Source organism: Pteropus medius, unplaced genomic scaffold (assembly GCF_902729225.1).
Source record: "Pteropus medius unplaced genomic scaffold, Ma_sr-lr_union100, whole genome shotgun sequence".
Classification (NCBI taxonomy): Eukaryota; Metazoa; Chordata; class Mammalia; order Chiroptera; family Pteropodidae; genus Pteropus; species Pteropus medius.
The window spans coordinates 7,848,950-7,865,752 of NW_024349222.1; the positions used below are offsets into that span (position 1 = coordinate 7,848,950).

Consider the following 16,803-nt stretch of genomic DNA (forward strand, 5'->3'; position numbering starts at 1 on the left):
TGAATCTAGGCAATGAATGTTATAACTAACAATTATGTAAAAAGTCAGTAGGGAACTTGATTAAAGAAGGCTTACCAGAACCTACAAATCAATATTAAATTAACATCACTAAAAGTGGGGCAACCAGAAGTTATGTTCATTCTGGTGTGATACAACAGGAAATACAAAACACCACACATATAGTATTCTTGCAAAAAAAAAATAAAGACGAAAATAAGCCTGACTCTAACCGAGCCTCATTCTAAGTGCTAGTTTACAGGAAGTATGAGGGACAGAGAAAAAAATGAATGATACTATGAGAAAGACATCAGCTAAATCTAGAATGTGGGATGTGCTATAGGACAAAAGACCTAGTTTATTTATCAAATAATAAGAAAAAAGAGAAGGAAGGACTCATACATTAGAAGAAACTTAAGAGACACAATATCAACGTACACAATGTGCAGACTTCTTTTGGATTCTAATGTGAACAAAACAATTATGAAAAGATATTCTTGAGACAATGAAGAAGCTTGAACGTAAACCCATTCAATTCTCCTAGATTTAATAATGGCCTTTGGATACTTTTTTAGGCTTTTATCATATAGAAATATTTACAAATAAAATAATACGATGCTTTGGATTGGCTTTAAAATAAATATCCCTGGAGAGAGACAGAAACAGAGAGAGAGAGAAAGAGAGAGAGAGAGAGAGAGAGAGAGAGAGAGAGAAACAGATGAAACAAGACTGGGAAATATTAATAATTGCTGAAGCTTAGTAATAGGTATATAGAGATTTATTGTCATATTCTCTCTATTTTTATATTGGTGTAAAATATATATATGTAGTTTCTTTGAAATTTTTACTAAAATCACAGAGTATATTCCTAGAAAAATAATTATAAGGTCAAAAGCATTAACTTCTTCGAGATTCTTTAAAAAAATGTTAAGTGCTCTCCAGAGTTTGCACCAATTTACAACCCCACCAATACGTATGTAATCTCACCAGGCTATCACCAAACTTGAATATATATATTGAAACATTCATTCTATTTTAATAAAGAAAAGGTATCTTGTATTAATCAATGCTTTTCTTAAAAAATGAATTGAAGTCTTTTAATTAAAATTAACTAATCCATCTGGATTTCATCTTGGTGTATGGCTTAAGGTGTCAATTGGGATTTTACTTAATTATTTTCCAAATAGTAAGCCAATCTTCTTTTTTTTTTCATTATTTTCTTTTTCTTTTTTCCGGTTTAAGATACCTCCTGACATGTAATAAATCTCTCCACATATTCTTGGGTGTTTCTGACCTTCCTGATAACATGTCTCCCTCTTATTGTTGAATTTTGTGTCTACACCATATTAATATGATTTCGTATCTGATGAATAGAGATAGATTTGTTAAACAAACTAGGATAGGAAATGAGAGAAAAAAGGAGAGGGCAGGAGATTATTATAGAATGGATAATAGATTCATTTTAGTGTATATCATTTATATCATCATTATCTATACAAAAGCTATATGCTCTAAAAGACTCTGGAGTCAGTGTACAAAGATTTTGAATGTAGTTTTGTTTACTGACTGTGTCCTTTGATAAAGCACTTATCTTCTCTGATCCTGTCTCCTCCACTGCAAAATGTAGATTATAATATCTATATCATAGGGTTCTTGTAACGTTCAAATGTAGGTGAGAGGTGGCTGACAGACACTGTGAAATGAAAGCAATAATAAATTCATTAGTAAGATGCTAGAGATGTTTTCCATGTCTTGGTGATTTCTGCAGTAATTTTAGGACAAATGGATATTATATAACCTACTAGCTATGCGAAAGGGAGTTAAAAAACAACCAAAAGATCTTGTTTAGCTTTTGGGAGCTCTGCAATTCACTTCAATTCTATATGGTCAATTTGACTAAAGCATGGGATAGACTAAAATCAAATTCATCATTTTGTGCCTTTTAGTAACTATCAGCTTGGCTTCATCTGTATAATGAGAAACTGTGAGTAGAAGAGAAATTTCCATCATGATCGTAAACAAATAGGGCAGATACTATGCTTAGAGTCATCCTTAAGAATACTTTCAACAAGTAAGCTTTGTGTAAACCCTCTTCTCTATCAGAAGCTATAATCTGTTCCTTTAAAAAGATGGAAGGGGCACCACCAATGCAGTAAGGAGAGATGAAAGCCAGCTGGGACTTGAAGAAGCAGCAAAGCTTCCAGCAGTAATTTAGAGTGCTCGCCCTCTCTTCTCCTGCTTTAACAACTTTGTGGCTTCCTACAGCTGAGCATGCTGCTCTCATAATCACCAGTCTTCAGTTTTATCAATGTTGGCTCCTCTCTTCTGCCCAACCAGGCACTGACTCCTAGCTGACTTCCCAAACCTCTGCTGTCCTCTCTTGGTGTGGCTGTCTTCACCCCTTATGTCAATAAGTCCCAGCATGTGAGACATAACTAGGAGCAAACTTTCAATAGAAATATACTTCATGAGTTGAACTGAATTTCAAATGAATCACAGAAAAAAAAAAACACTGAAAAGGTAAAAGATGACAGTCTCATAATGGAATAATACAGCCATGGCGAGTAAATTATATGAGTGCTAATAAATTAGTTGAATGCTAGTTGAACAGATTTCCCAACTGCTCACATTTGCATTTCTCTCAGGTCAGAGAAAAACAGTTTAAGTGACATAGATAGATAGATGAGAGAGAGAGAGTTTTAACATAAAGCAGGTACAAACAATTTCTCAGGCCAGCTTGACTTCTTTCACTTTGAACAATGAAATCTCCAGAGGGATTTATTAGCCTTAACATGAGAACAATCAAAAGGAAAGAAGAATGGTATAAAGGCAATATATATTTAGGTGTGAACTATCATGAAAATCTATATTCCATCCCACACTTAAATTTAATTCATTTAATGTATTCTCTGTTGATCTAATTAAATTCATACTTATATGATAAGACCGAGTAGAATGTAAACAAAATAGTCATGTGTATCCAACTCTAAAACTACCAAGGACAAATAAAGCCATACTTTTTCTTATTATACTTTAGTCTTGAAATTATAAGTGCTTCTCAATTATATTTTCTTTTAATTCCTCAAACTCCTTTTAAATGCCTACCATGTGATGAACACAAATAACCATTTGCCCATTCATTTTGTCATTATCTCTTACTATGTGCCAGGTGCTGGGAAATTGGTATTATTATTCTGAATTCACCAAAGAACACAGAGAGAGATTAAGCCACTCTAAGGACCAGAACTGAAATTTTAATTTAGGTCCTCTGATTCTAAGGCCTTTCCATAGCTTAGTTTTCCTTTCTTAAACCTCTTGCTAAGTTCCTTTAATAACCGTGGATGCAAAGTATTATCGCCATTAATAATAATAACAAATATATAAAGAGAAATATCATTATAGAATATACTTCAAAATATAAGATATTATTTTTCCTCATTTTTAAAACTGGATCATGGATTTTCAGATAGAAAGAAGACTCCAAATCCAGTTATTCTCATCACCATGCGAAAGCCTCTTTTACTTCTTGTATAATAGCCACTGCCTAACCTCCTCATGTATGTAGTTCAGCTAAGGAAGTGATTACTGTCCAAGTCCCCTCTGTACCCCAAAACAGTTTACTTATACCCACATGACACAGTACTAATATGGTTACATTTACAGATTATTTGGGATTATCTGTGACTTTCCAATACCTTGCCTCACTCCAAGTTCCCCGACACGCACAAATACACCACACGCCACCATTATCAACACTTTTTTTCTCAGTTAATTTATATTTGACTCTTATTTTTTTATACCTTACCTTCCAAATGGCCCTTCAGCTTCTGTCTCTATGCCCTTAAAGACAGAGAAATAATTTCTTCTTGAAGATGATCCTATTTGATATTTCGATAATTCTGAAAAATTCTTTTTTCATACTAAGCCAAATTCTCCTTTTGCATAGTATTAATCTGAGCTTTTTTCTTCCCTTTAATGATTCTGAAAGAAAAAGAAACAAAACCAGAAACAAACAAAAAAACAACCCCCACCTAAATTTCTTTCCATGAAGTAAGCTCTTCTAATAAGATCCTATATGTCAGGTTGTACCACAATGGTGTGATGCTAAGTGAAAGGTGCCAATCTCAAAAGATAACAAACAGTATGAGCCCATTTATATGACATTCTGAAAAAAGGCAAAACTATTTGGACAGAAAGCACATTTATGGTAGCCAGGGATCTAGGGTGTGTGTGGGAGTGAGGGCACTAGTATCTGACTACAGAGAGGCAGCATAAGGAAATTCTTTGGGGTATTGAAATTATTCTCTATCCTTTTCTGTCAGCATGTTGGTGGTTATAACAATCTATGCATGTATTAAAACTTGTAGAACTGTACACCAAAAAAGGTGAATTTTACTATATGCAAATTTAAAAAGAATCACATTTATTTATCTCTTGCTATGTGCCAAGTGCTTATCATGATTATTTTATTTTAATCTTCATAATAACCCCACAAAATAGGTACTATTATTATATTCCCAATTTTACAAATAAAGAAACTGAGGTACAGAGAGGTTAACTAACTTACCCAAGCTCACAAAACTTGATAGAGGCAAAGCTTGGATTTTAACCCAAACAATTTGACTCCAGAACTGAATATTTTCACCAGTATCCTATGCCGTCTCTAAAAAGAATGAAAAAGAGCATCATTTATCCTCTGTTAATGAAATTTTCCTAGGCAAATTTCTCCACTCCCTGCCTCAGTGTTAGCTTTGATCTTATTATAAACTCATGGGCTTTTCAGTGTTAATTATTAGTTATCAACATACCTCCCATGGAATATAAGATTTTTTAAGGAGGAGAACATTAGCTAGAACTGCATCAACACAATTAGATTGCAAATGGAACAGAGCACATACTACCAAGACAAACATATTTCTCAGCCAAAAAAAAGTCTTAATTGCTTTTTTAATAACTAACATTTAAACTTTCCACTTTCCAATTTCCTTTGTAATAAAAATGTCTTCTTGTTAACATACTAAATTTCAAAATCAACTTTCTAAGGCCTATGAACTCTGGTACAAAAATCTTAACTGTCCCTTAAGAAATCCTGATTCTAATGTGAGTAAAATAGAATATATCACTTGGAAGCTCAAATGAATTGTTTAAAAATTCTTATTCCATGCCTTCTCCCTCTCCACTTCCCCAAAACTAAATCCTTCCGGATATTTTTTGGAACTAAAACCTCTTAGTAATGAGACAAACGGATAAATACGCCCACGTCTGGTGTCTTGTGGTCATTCATACACATTCATTTAGGTCTTTCAGTGCCTGTAGTCTACATCCCCACAAACTCCATTCCATGCACTTTGCAAAAATAAAGCTATTCATTGAAAAAGTGGTATGTGGCATGCCTGATAATTCAAAAGCAACAGCAGCTGAAATGAGAGAAAAAAAGAGAAAGAATTATGATGACTTGTAAAACTAAGGGTTATAAAATAATGCTTAAATTTGGTAAGTATATCCTGAAATGGTAAAGGTTGCATAGTTTTGATGCAAAAAGTTGGTAGTAGAAAATTGCTTCTAGATTTTAATGTTTAATACTTGCTCGTGATAGATTTAATCACTTCATTACTATTCCTAAAACAGACTACATACATAGTTGTGTACACATTCTCGCCTCCTAGTAAGAATGATCTGAGTTCTATGTGACGCTTCTGCCTTGGATCTACCTTCCCTAAAATATTCAAGAGTTTAATGGAGATATTCTCATCCCACCATCATTGTCCTCCAAACGTCTTTAGTCTTAACCCCCTAATATTAGGAAATTTAGAAAAGAGAAATTTTTAGAAAGAATATAGTTGGTCTTTGGAGTCAAACAGTCCTAGTCCTCTTCATCACTCTATCGTTCACCATCAGTGCAACACAGAACACATTCCTGTGAATTTTCTGATCTTTCTTCTACAAAAGTGCTTTAGCTATATTTATCTTTCAGGGCTACCATTAAAATCAAATAAGATGATGCTGACCTAACAAAATTCTTGCCACAAACTAGGCTCTCTGTAAGTTTAGTATAATTACAATCAAGAAGAGAAATTCTACAGATTGAGCAGTGTTCATCTATGGCTATTTGCAACTTTATTTCACAATATTTTCTTAGGCAAATTTCTCTACTCTCTGCCTCAATATCAGGTTTGATCTTGTTATAAATTTATGGGCTTTTCAGTGTTAATTATTAGTTATCAGCATACCTCCCATTGAATACAACGATTTTTGGTTTATGAAATTAGGCTTGCTAGAGAAATATTTAAGAGATGTAAATGATTTTGCAACCTGAGGCAGCTAGCAGCCTGATTGCACAATCTTAATTCACAGGCGCAAGCGCACACACCCACACACCCAGGAAGTGTGGGTGTCTTGTGGAAGTCAGTAGCTTATCTATTATGTGCACTCTGGAGCTGTAAACAAGACCATGTGAGGAATCAGCCAGAATGCTTCCTCTGAGTCAGTATTAAGCAAACTTCTGAACTGTTAGGGAAGGAAATAAAGCCACTGTACTCCCAGAGACACCCAGGACAGAGAGCCAGGGATTGTGGGAGTTGTTTTCAATATTCTGTCAGAGACAGATGCAATAATTAAAGTAAGCTTTGTAATAAAAAAAAATATTGCTTAATAATAATAGCAGGCATGAATTAGAATAGGTATTAATCTCTATATGGAGTGCCTTATCAGAAATTTACATGACTTATTATGTGGATTGGTAGGTTTTTTAAAAACCATTGGTATTTTACTTCATGAGAACACTAGCCCAACTTCCCACTTGGTAATAATAACATTACTGTCATGCTCTCTAACATAATTTTGGTTCAGAATGAAACTGAGGCAAAGATCTCGTCAATGGTAAAAAAAAAAAAAACACACCCAAACACAACGAGGGCAGAGGGCATAAAGTGATACAGTGGAAAAGGCACAGGCTTTGAAACCAGAAGTGTTTCAATTCTGCATTTTCTAGTTTTGTAATCTTGGGCAAGCTACATCTCCTTACTGAGACTCCATTTTCTCATCTAGAAGATTTTGATATTCATGGGGTTCTTATTAAGATCAAATTAGATATTAGATGAGTTTGCACTTTGACAAGTATGAAGAGCTATGCAACTATGAGACATTACGATTCACTGCTCTAACTTGTCAACGTTCTCAGGTCAACTAAAATAGTTAGAAAGAAATCAAGTTTAAAATATCTTGGAATTGCTGGAGGTAAATAACGAGTTCTAAAGCTTACATCCCTTTTGGCCTGTAGTACACTTTGATTTTTAGGAAGGAAAAAGATGAATGTCATCTATAACAAAGAATCTACAGTTATAGCCAAATATGGAGAATACAGTAGTTATTATATATAATTTTATTTGAGTTCTAAAAGACCAAATATAGAAATCACAGATGATAAATTAAGAGGAAATAGATAAAGCACTTTAATCCTTACCAATGTTCAAAGGTAGGATGTTTCATTAAGTGTCGTCTGGGTCTCAGACAGTTAAGGACATTACCATTTCCGGCAACCCAAAACTTGACCTCACACTTGGACTTTTGAAAATAAACTTCCTGGGAGGAAATTGAATACAGAGAACCTCTTCTAGTTTTGGATCCCAGTCCTGTCAAAAATACTGTAGGAAACATTTTGACCAAATTAATTTAAAATTTTTCACCCTAAAAATATTGAGGCCAACAGAAAAGGCAGTGTTGAGGTTTTTTATTTAGAATAGGAAATGAAATAAAAATCAAAGATGTCCAAAATATACTTTTCTCCATGCCTGTGTCCTTATAAAAATATGCTCTGAAGTAAGATAACAGTTCCTCTTTCCCTCCCTGCAATATTTTTACTTAAACCCTAATCTCCAGATCTTAAAAATGAAAACATTCAACTGAAAGGAAAAAAAGAAATATAAGTCATAATTTACATATGCGACATATAGAAATCAAATTAAATATAAAACGTGCTCACCCTATTTTCATTACTCAAGCTACCCAGGAACATTCATACTTTCTTTCTCTAAGGTGTGGAGTACCTTCTGGGTTCAGTGGACTTTAAAAGGTCAAATAGAGTCCATCCTTTAGGCAGATGAGATGCTATTCTATTTTTAAAAGACCTCTAGAAAAGGAAATTCCACTAGCTTCCCCAGTTACACATTCCAGTGTCTACCAAATCTCACTGTCTGAAAATTTTTCCTTTTCTCTTATCTAAATCCCTGATGCTGTAACTTAAGCCTTTTGTCTCCTGTCTGGTCCCTAGTGGAGATGGTCATCATCCTTCATAGATCAACTTCCTCACGTGAGGCTCTTTTCAAATTCTGCAAGCCAGAAACCACTTGATTTCTAACTCTCTTTATCACAGCTCTTTAATCATTATCGTTATGCACTTATCGTTTTCTTCTAAGTTTTCTTTCTCCAACCTGATGATATTCATTTCACATATTCTTTTAAAATAATGTTTTTAAAAGCAAAGGAAATTAAAGTTATCCAGTAACTTTACTACCCTAAAGCAATATATTTTCTTTTTTAAGGTGGAATATGTTTTTATTTTATCATTTTTTAAATTTTATTAAATTTATTGGGATGACATTGATTGATAAGATTATATAAGTTTTAAGTGTAGAATTCTATAGTACATTATCTGTATATTGCATTGTGTGTCCACCAACCAAAGTCAAGTCTCCTTTCATCACTATATTTGACTCCCTTTACCCTCTTCATCCTCTCCCTACCCACTTCCCTTCTGGTAACCACCATACTGTTGTCTGTGTCTATGAGGTTCTTTTGTTTTAAAACAATCTATTTTCAATTTTCTTTGTTCTCACCTCTCCTCCACATATATACATATATCATTGTAACCATAATGTATAATTTTATTGAATTTATTCCAAGTTTTTAAATTTCTATTTCAGTTTCACCCAAACATGCTTAGCATGAGCTAGTTTATCGTTATAACGTTGACAATGCTGGCATGAAGGTCAAGATTTGGAAATTTTTTATTCAATAGGATTAAATGATTGATTACTAAATGTCGAAACACTGCTAGGTTCTTAGGATTCAAAGCATTAAAATACAATTCTTGACCACAAGCAGGCCATAACAAGACACACATCCAATTAATTAGAATAAAAAAGTTATTATATAGATGATTCCTGCATCTACCTATACTGTGCAAACATATAGAGTTGATTGAGAGAGCTGAACCTCAGGGAAGAGCTGACCCTGCAGAAGCCAGGAGTGAGGAATTACCCATCAGGTAATCAGGAGGAGCAGGAGCTGTGGATAAATTGCCACAGCTTCCTCCATCTACTAGGAGGCCAGAGACCCTAAGGATAAAATGTTCAGTACTATCTAGAATTTAACTGGGCCTCTGTGGGAGGATGTTTGGTGAAAGACTGAGTGCGGTGGTAACTGCTCCCAAATCTTTTCTGAATTACAAGGAAAAAGATTGGTGACCAGAATGAAATGGCAAAATTTTGCAGCAGGGGAAAAAAAAAAACATGGTTATAGGGTAAGGTGATTCTGGGGTAAGTCTTACTTGAGATTCACTTAGTAATTGATGAAACACTCTAATATCATCAAGAGCTGTAAGAGAGAACTGCCTAAAAGAAGCCATGGCCTTCGGTAGAAAAACAGCTACCACAGAACCTTCTCTTCCACTCTCTGATCTCCTCTAATCTCCACTTAAAGTCAATTGAAAGCCAGAGGGAGGGGTAGCCCACCTGACACAGCTCTAAGGAGTCAGACTCCCAGGACACAGAGCAGGATGAAGAATATATGGCACATCCCTGCTTGTGAAAAGCACAGGATTGTGGTGACAGAGAGATATTAAACAAGTAAATAAGATAATTTTAATCTAAACAATGTAAAGTAAGGATGTGATTGAAGAGGTGCAGGTAACTGAGAAGATGATATTTCTGCTAAGAACTTAAAGAAGTGGCCAACTGTAAAAATTTGGAGGGGAGCATTGTAGATAGGAGGAATAGCAAATGTAAAAGTTACTGAGGTAGAAAGGCTCTTGGAATGTTTGAGAATTGGAGAAAAGGCCAAATATTTCTGAAGCAATTCAAGGAAAAGTGTAAAAAATTAGGTTAAAGTAGTAGGCAGTGCCTATATCTTGTAATAAGGCAAAGAGGTCATGGCAAGGTGTTCGAGCCCTATTTTAGTGCAATGGAAAGATATTGAATGACTACATGCAGATATTGAATGATTACATTTTGTTTACATGTTCCAAAGATTACTAAGGCTACTGTGTGAAGACTAAGTTAAAGGGCACAAGAATAGAAGCAGGAAGGCCAGCCAGTAGTACCCCCTTATTTGTGGGAGCTACGTCTCAAGACCCCATTGTATGCCTAAAATTGCAGATAGTACCGAACCCTATATATACCGTTTTTTCCTGTACGCACATACTCATGATAAAGTTTAATTTATAAATTAAAGAGCTTTATCATAACTCTTTAATCATTATCGTTATGCACTTATCGTTTTCTTCTAAGTTTTCTTTCTCCAACCTGATATTCATTTCACATATTCTTTTAAAATAATGTTTTTAAAAGCAAAGGAAAAAAGGAAATTAAAGTTATCCAGTAACTTTAATTTCCTTTGCTTTTGTCTCCTCACCCTAAATCACCCCCAATAAGAGATTAACAATAACTAATTATAAAATAGAACAATTATGATAATATTCTGTAATAAAAGTTATGTCAATGTGGTTTCTTTCTCTCAGGATATCTCATTGTACTGTATTCACCTTTTCATTTAAGGACTTTACGGCTTCTCTCCAGAATATCCGAATTGCCAGCATCACTACTATTTTTCCACTCACACATAATGCGCTGCTTGCAAGTTATATAAAAAGTTTGTATTTCTCTAAACATACAATATTTACTCATATTCGTCTGTCTTTAAATTTGTAGTTTTGTCTTTCAGGAATGTTCCTACTATTCTGGTCCATGTACCTAATCCAGATAATTCATAGTTCAAGACTCAGGTCTAGAAGATGTTTCTAATACCTAGACTAAATTGGCCCCTCTCAGAGCTTTCCATAGCAACTTCTGCATGCATTACTTATTACCTTCTTATTGACTTAACTTATACCATAGAAGCAGCAAGGAGAAGCAGCATAAAATAGGGTACAAAATAGAAGATAGAGACTTACTAGGATTTAAGGACCTGGTTTTTTTTAGCTTGAGTTTTCCTGAAAATAATGCCTGAGACAAGAACTTATAAACAAAAAGCAGAAGTGAGAGACTGTGAAGAATGTGGGAAAGTGGACAAGCTAATACATAGACGCATTATTAAAATCACTGTTGTAGGCAACTGGCACTCAGTCCTGCCTGGAATCTTCTAAAGAGGTTGTAGAATGCCTTTTGAAATTGTTTACCTCAGGATTGATGGTTTTTATCTACAGTTTATAGTCCACATTAGTTGAGATTTACTTTGAGGTCTAAAAATTCCTATACACTTTCAGATAGAGCACGCCTGCTCGAACAAAGGGCTTCCCAAAGGCAATTGTGGCATTGGAAAACCCCAAGGGCAAAAGTACAAAACATTCAGTGCTTGAGAAAAGGTACCCACATGAAGTAAGCCAACTACTCACAACATGTGCACTGAAATCAGAGACAAGGCTAAGAGGATGTGAGTCAGGAATCTTGAAGCAATTCATACAGTCTATTTTTTATATCACTCAGGTACATGTATGCCTTACAATAAGTCCCATCTGCCTCTAAGTTTCCAGCGTGGTGGTCAGCCACAGTTTCTACACGAGTTAATAAATATATATTAATACAAGAAGCTGCAGTCTTCACTGCTGCATCTGGTCCTAAAGCTCTAATTGATATTTATCATCATCTTCTTCCACCATCCATATTAAATTTCTCTCTCCCTCAGTCAGCACTCCTACTTGTCTATGTTTCTAGCCTAGTGCGGTAATGCAGACCTTAATCCCTGAGCAGGCTGAGCCTGTAGCTACCTTGCTGTTGTCAGGTCATGGTTGCTGAAATTGCCATTCACCATCATTACTGGACATGTGAAGGCCAAGAAATGCCCATGATTGACTCATAGCTTGCCAGTGCCTTAGGAATCTCAAATTGCCCACAGCTTCAATTTACAATGTCTCCTCACCCTAAATCACCCCCAGTGAAAATCTAGTACTATATGGCTTAGCTTGGGATCTACCAAAAAAGCAAAGCATCAATCAAAGAGATAATGCCAGAGTACAAGTGAGGTACCAGAGAGAATGAAGGAAGGGGAAAACTATATAAAAGTAAATTTTGTTATATATCATAGCTTTGAGACACTGGAGCTTAATCCTGGTGTCTAAGGAGCATGCAGAAAGTATCTTAGAGCTGTCTCCTAGAAGAACAACTGAGGAAAACATTTATCCATAGGTTCCCATCCCTCATTATTGAGAATTGCTCTCGGAGATAACTTTCATAAATTTGGGGGCTCCGTGTATGAGCTTTACAAGTAGCATCTCATTCCCAGCAGTGGCACTGGAGAAGATTTGAAGCAAAAAGTAAAAAATGCATGATATTCATTTAAGATGTGAGTCTGTTGTTGTAATATGAGTCAAATTCAGAATGCCCAATGCATCCATGCTGGAATCAGAGGTGAAGCAGAGAAGATGTGAGTTAGGGTCCCAGAGGCTCTGTTATAGCCTTCTCAAGAAACTTGTATTTAATTTAGTAAAACATAAGCACATATCAGAATTTTAAGCAGAACAGTGACATAATTAGGTTTGTATTATAAGAAAATTAGTCTACAGCCATGCCACCCTGAACAAACCAGATCCCATCTGATGTTGGAAGCTAAGCAGGGTTGGGCCTGGTTAGTACTTGGATGGGAGGTTACCTAGAAAGACCAGGTGCTGTAGGAGTAAAAAATTAAAAAATAAGGGATTGTAAGCTGATAAGGTCCTTGCAATCTGTGAGATCAACCAAGGGTTGCCTCACCTAAAAATATAATAATAATAAAATAAAATAATAAAATAAAAAAAGAAAATTACACTTGAGAGACTGAGGAGGATGAATTAGGCAAAGAATGGGATGGTGAAATACAGGAGACTATTTTGTGGACTTCACCTAAGCTGACTGTGCATTAGGGCAGTTGTCAGTGGAGATGAGGGAAAGAAAGAGTTAATCTATTTGAGATATTTAATCAATGGTGAAAAGTTGAGAAAAGCTTCACGTTGATAATGGCTCAAAGATATTATTATAACAACGAGTCGTTACCTGTAGTTAGTTAGGGAGTAAAGAGTTTGTTGACAGAATCAATGTGGTTTCAAACTTAAGCTAATGAATGGATCATGAGGGCGGTCATAGTGTATACATAGAAAAAAATAAATCAACTCATATGTTAACTGTGGTTATATCCAGAGAGGTGATAAAGGAGAAATTGATGTAGCTTTTCACTTTTATTTTCTAAATTATTCTCTTTGTGGCATTTTTATCTTTCAAAATGAGATGATAGTCAATATTAGTTTCTAAAATCAGGGGCAGGGAGAATAAAGACATTAAAAATAAAAAAGAAATAAAACTCTACATAAAAATATATGCAAAAAAAATAGAAAGAAAAGAAAATTTTGTCTCTTACACCCAGAGAATTTGATGTTCTATGTTTTATAAAAAGGGTGTTGTGTTTTTTTGGAAAAAATAACATGAAAAAGAAGTAAAAAATAGTGTATGAAAAAACTTCTGCAGGAACATAACAAATACCACCAAAATGTTGAAAGTGTCAAAGTTTATCACTTCAAATGATAATGATATAAGTGGAAATAAATCTTATAAAACCCTTTAGGAACCAAATAAAATATGAACTTTAGTTAATGATAATGTATCAATATTGATTCTTTAATTGTAACAAATATACAATACTAATGTAAATGTTAATAATAGGGAAAAATGGGTGTGGGGTTTATGGGAACTCTTTTTACTATCTTCTCAATTTTTCTGTAAGTCCAAAACTGTTCTTTAAAAAATCTTTTTAAAAAATAGACACTAAAGAAGCATTAGAAAAAATATCAATCCTTATAAATTTTTTAAAAATTAAAAATAATAAGACACTTCCTAAACAGGATATATTGGAGAAATTTTTAAACTTAGAAGCTTTGGAAGATATCATAGAAGACATTTTATATAAATTAAATAACTTACAAGTTTCAAAGTTTCAAAAAAAAATCTCTCAAATTGAAAGACAAAAAAAGACCTTGAGAACATATATTCAAAGTAAAAATATAAACAACAGTTGATATTCTGAATTGATGCAGAGCCCTTACAAATTTACTTTTTAAAGAATACCTGATTCAAGATGGGCAAAAGGAATAAAAAGGCAATCGAGAAAAGAGGAAATAAAAGTGCTTTAAGAACAGCGGAAAGTCACTTTGTCTAACTGCTACTCAAAGATAAAAATTAAAGCATAAATATACGATACTATTCTATATCGAAATTCCAAAAGTATATAACATGTATAATTTTCATAGCTTGTTTGTATACATACACTTTATATATATATATATATATGTATATGTATAATACATATGGTTCTAAACAAACAGTCTCATCAGACAAATGCTGGTGAAAGTGTCAATGGATACATAAACTTTTAGTGTATGTTTACAAGAGCCTTGGAATGTTGTTCACATGTGACTCTAATAATCTATCCAAGGTGTTGGCAAACTGTTTCTGTAAACAGATGGATAACAAGTATTTAAGGCTTTGTGAACCACATAGGCTCTGTTGTAACTACTCAACTCTGCCTTTGTGGCATGACAGCAGCCATAGACAATTCTGTAAATAAATGAGTGTAGCATTGTTCCACTAAAACACACAATGCACCAGATTTGGCCCATAGTTTGCCAACCCTTGATCTCTCCTAAAGAATAATAAAAATGAAAGAAAATGCATGAAACAAAATTGCATGTATTGTATGAGAGCAACTATGTAAAAGGTATTTGTAGAGAAATATGTTAACAGAAACAACATTAAAATGTTAACCAGATTTTTTCTAGATAGTGGAATAAGAACTTTTTCTCCTCCTTATTCCTACAATTACACTTTTTATATATTAAAAATAAGAAAAGGAAATTCTAATGCCAGTTTTTTTTGAATTTGCACTTTTATGAGTAGGCTAGAGATTCCCAGGCCAATTTAAGATTTGAAAGTATTCTTATTTTTAATGTTTATGTACATTCAAGAAAATATTTTGATTAATCTTCATTCAATTTTCCACAATAATGGGCTTCTTCTGACAGTCACAAATTATATTTCAAAATATTCCTTGCTTCTGATCAATTCAGATTATAACTCTGAATCTATTGTTAGTTATTCATGAAAAAGCCTCACTTCTTCCGGAGCTACTTTATGGAGTTCGCCTAAAGCCACAATATTGGAAAATGTTGCCTGTTTTTCCAAAGCTCTTTTTAATGACTCATGTTCTTAAAAGCCTCTGTTTAGGTGACAAAAGAACCACTGTTGTTAGGAGGGATGTACAGTGCATTACACAAGTTTACCCTGGCAGGCCACAGGCCCTGATCTGCAATTCTGTGTCAGCACTTTTCAGCACCACTAATATGGATACAGATGGGTGTGTGAGCTGCTCCAGGCTTCTCACGGGGCCAATCAAAACATGGAAAACAAAAGCCTTTATAACTCAAAGCTGACCACAGTCCCTACAGTATTGCTAATGTCACATTTTTCTCTTGACTTCCATATAGAGAATACCTCTCACCTGAGAGAAATCAGGTTGCATTTAGAGCCTAGGACTTAAGCATGTTGTTCCAATGTGAATATGTAATTGCTTTCTTTGGAAAAGGGAAAAGGAAGCCTTTTTCAGTCTTTCTCTAAGAACTTACAAAACAATCCAAGAGCTCTCTGAACACACAGAAAGAAAACCAAGGATAACTGGTTAGCCTAGGACAAAGGCACGCAGTTGGGCTGACACTACATAAAAAAAGGAAAATGAAAAAAAAAAATGAAAGCATTATCTGAGACCATTTGAGAAGGAGAAAGATGTGCTTGCTCAGTTTCACTAACGCCTCCAAGAGCCCTACGCTGACTACCATAAAGATTGTCATCTCCTGTCATTCACCCCATCTATTATTCTCTGTCAGAAGGACATTTGTACTATTATAAGAGTTTTTCATTATATTATGGTTTATATTTATTGTTTTTTATTGCTTCTCTCACTAGAAATATGCTCTTTGTGAGAGCAGAGACAACAGCCTCTGTTGTTTTTGTTGTTGTTGTGCTCTGTTTTCCATAGTAAATATATGAAAATATGCATTAAATGTGCAGATGAATTGCAGAATAATTTAGTAGAAAGACTTCGGATTGCTAGTCAGACAGTGTCAGTCCTAGTCTGGCAACACCACTAACTAGTTAGGTGTATTACTGAGGTTCCCACTATAATAACACTGTGTAACACCCGCCCAGTCTCCATAACCTACATCAGAAAGAATTTATTTTTACTCACAAGTCTGCAAGTTCATTGGGGCTCTACTGGGTACAATCAGCCTTCAGAATGAGGTCAGGTTGGCTCTACTTGTCTCTTCATTCTGGGACCAGCAACTACTTGGAGCTTTTTTTCACAATGACTGGCAGAGGCATAAAGAGAAGAACAGAAACAAAAAAACCTCTTAAAGTTTCAGCTTGGAACTAATGTACTGTCCATTCTGCCTACATTTCATTGACCAAAACAAATCATGTGGCCAAACTTGACACCAGGGGAGCAGGGAAATATACTCCACCAACAGTATACCATGGTGAGGATGAGGAGAGATGTATATATATAAACCAGCTA

At 34.6% G+C, this 16,803-nt stretch overlaps 1 long non-coding RNA gene and 1 pseudogene across 1 annotated transcript in view; one reads left to right on the forward strand and one right to left on the reverse strand.

The window, feature by feature from the left end:
- The window catches only part of LOC120617118 (uncharacterized), a 134,437-nt gene that overhangs the window by 48,530 nt on the left and 69,104 nt on the right, over positions 1 to 16,803 (reverse strand). Inside the window, exons 6-8 of the long non-coding RNA XR_005656777.1 lie at positions 16,477 to 16,597; positions 4,565 to 4,660; positions 3,803 to 3,978 (exon numbers count right to left, since the gene is read on the reverse strand). This is a non-coding gene — a long non-coding RNA (uncharacterized LOC120617118). The remainder of the gene's footprint in view (positions 1 to 3,802; positions 3,979 to 4,564; positions 4,661 to 16,476; positions 16,598 to 16,803) is intronic.
- LOC120617184 (uncharacterized) lies at positions 12,765 to 12,883 on the forward strand (annotated as a pseudogene).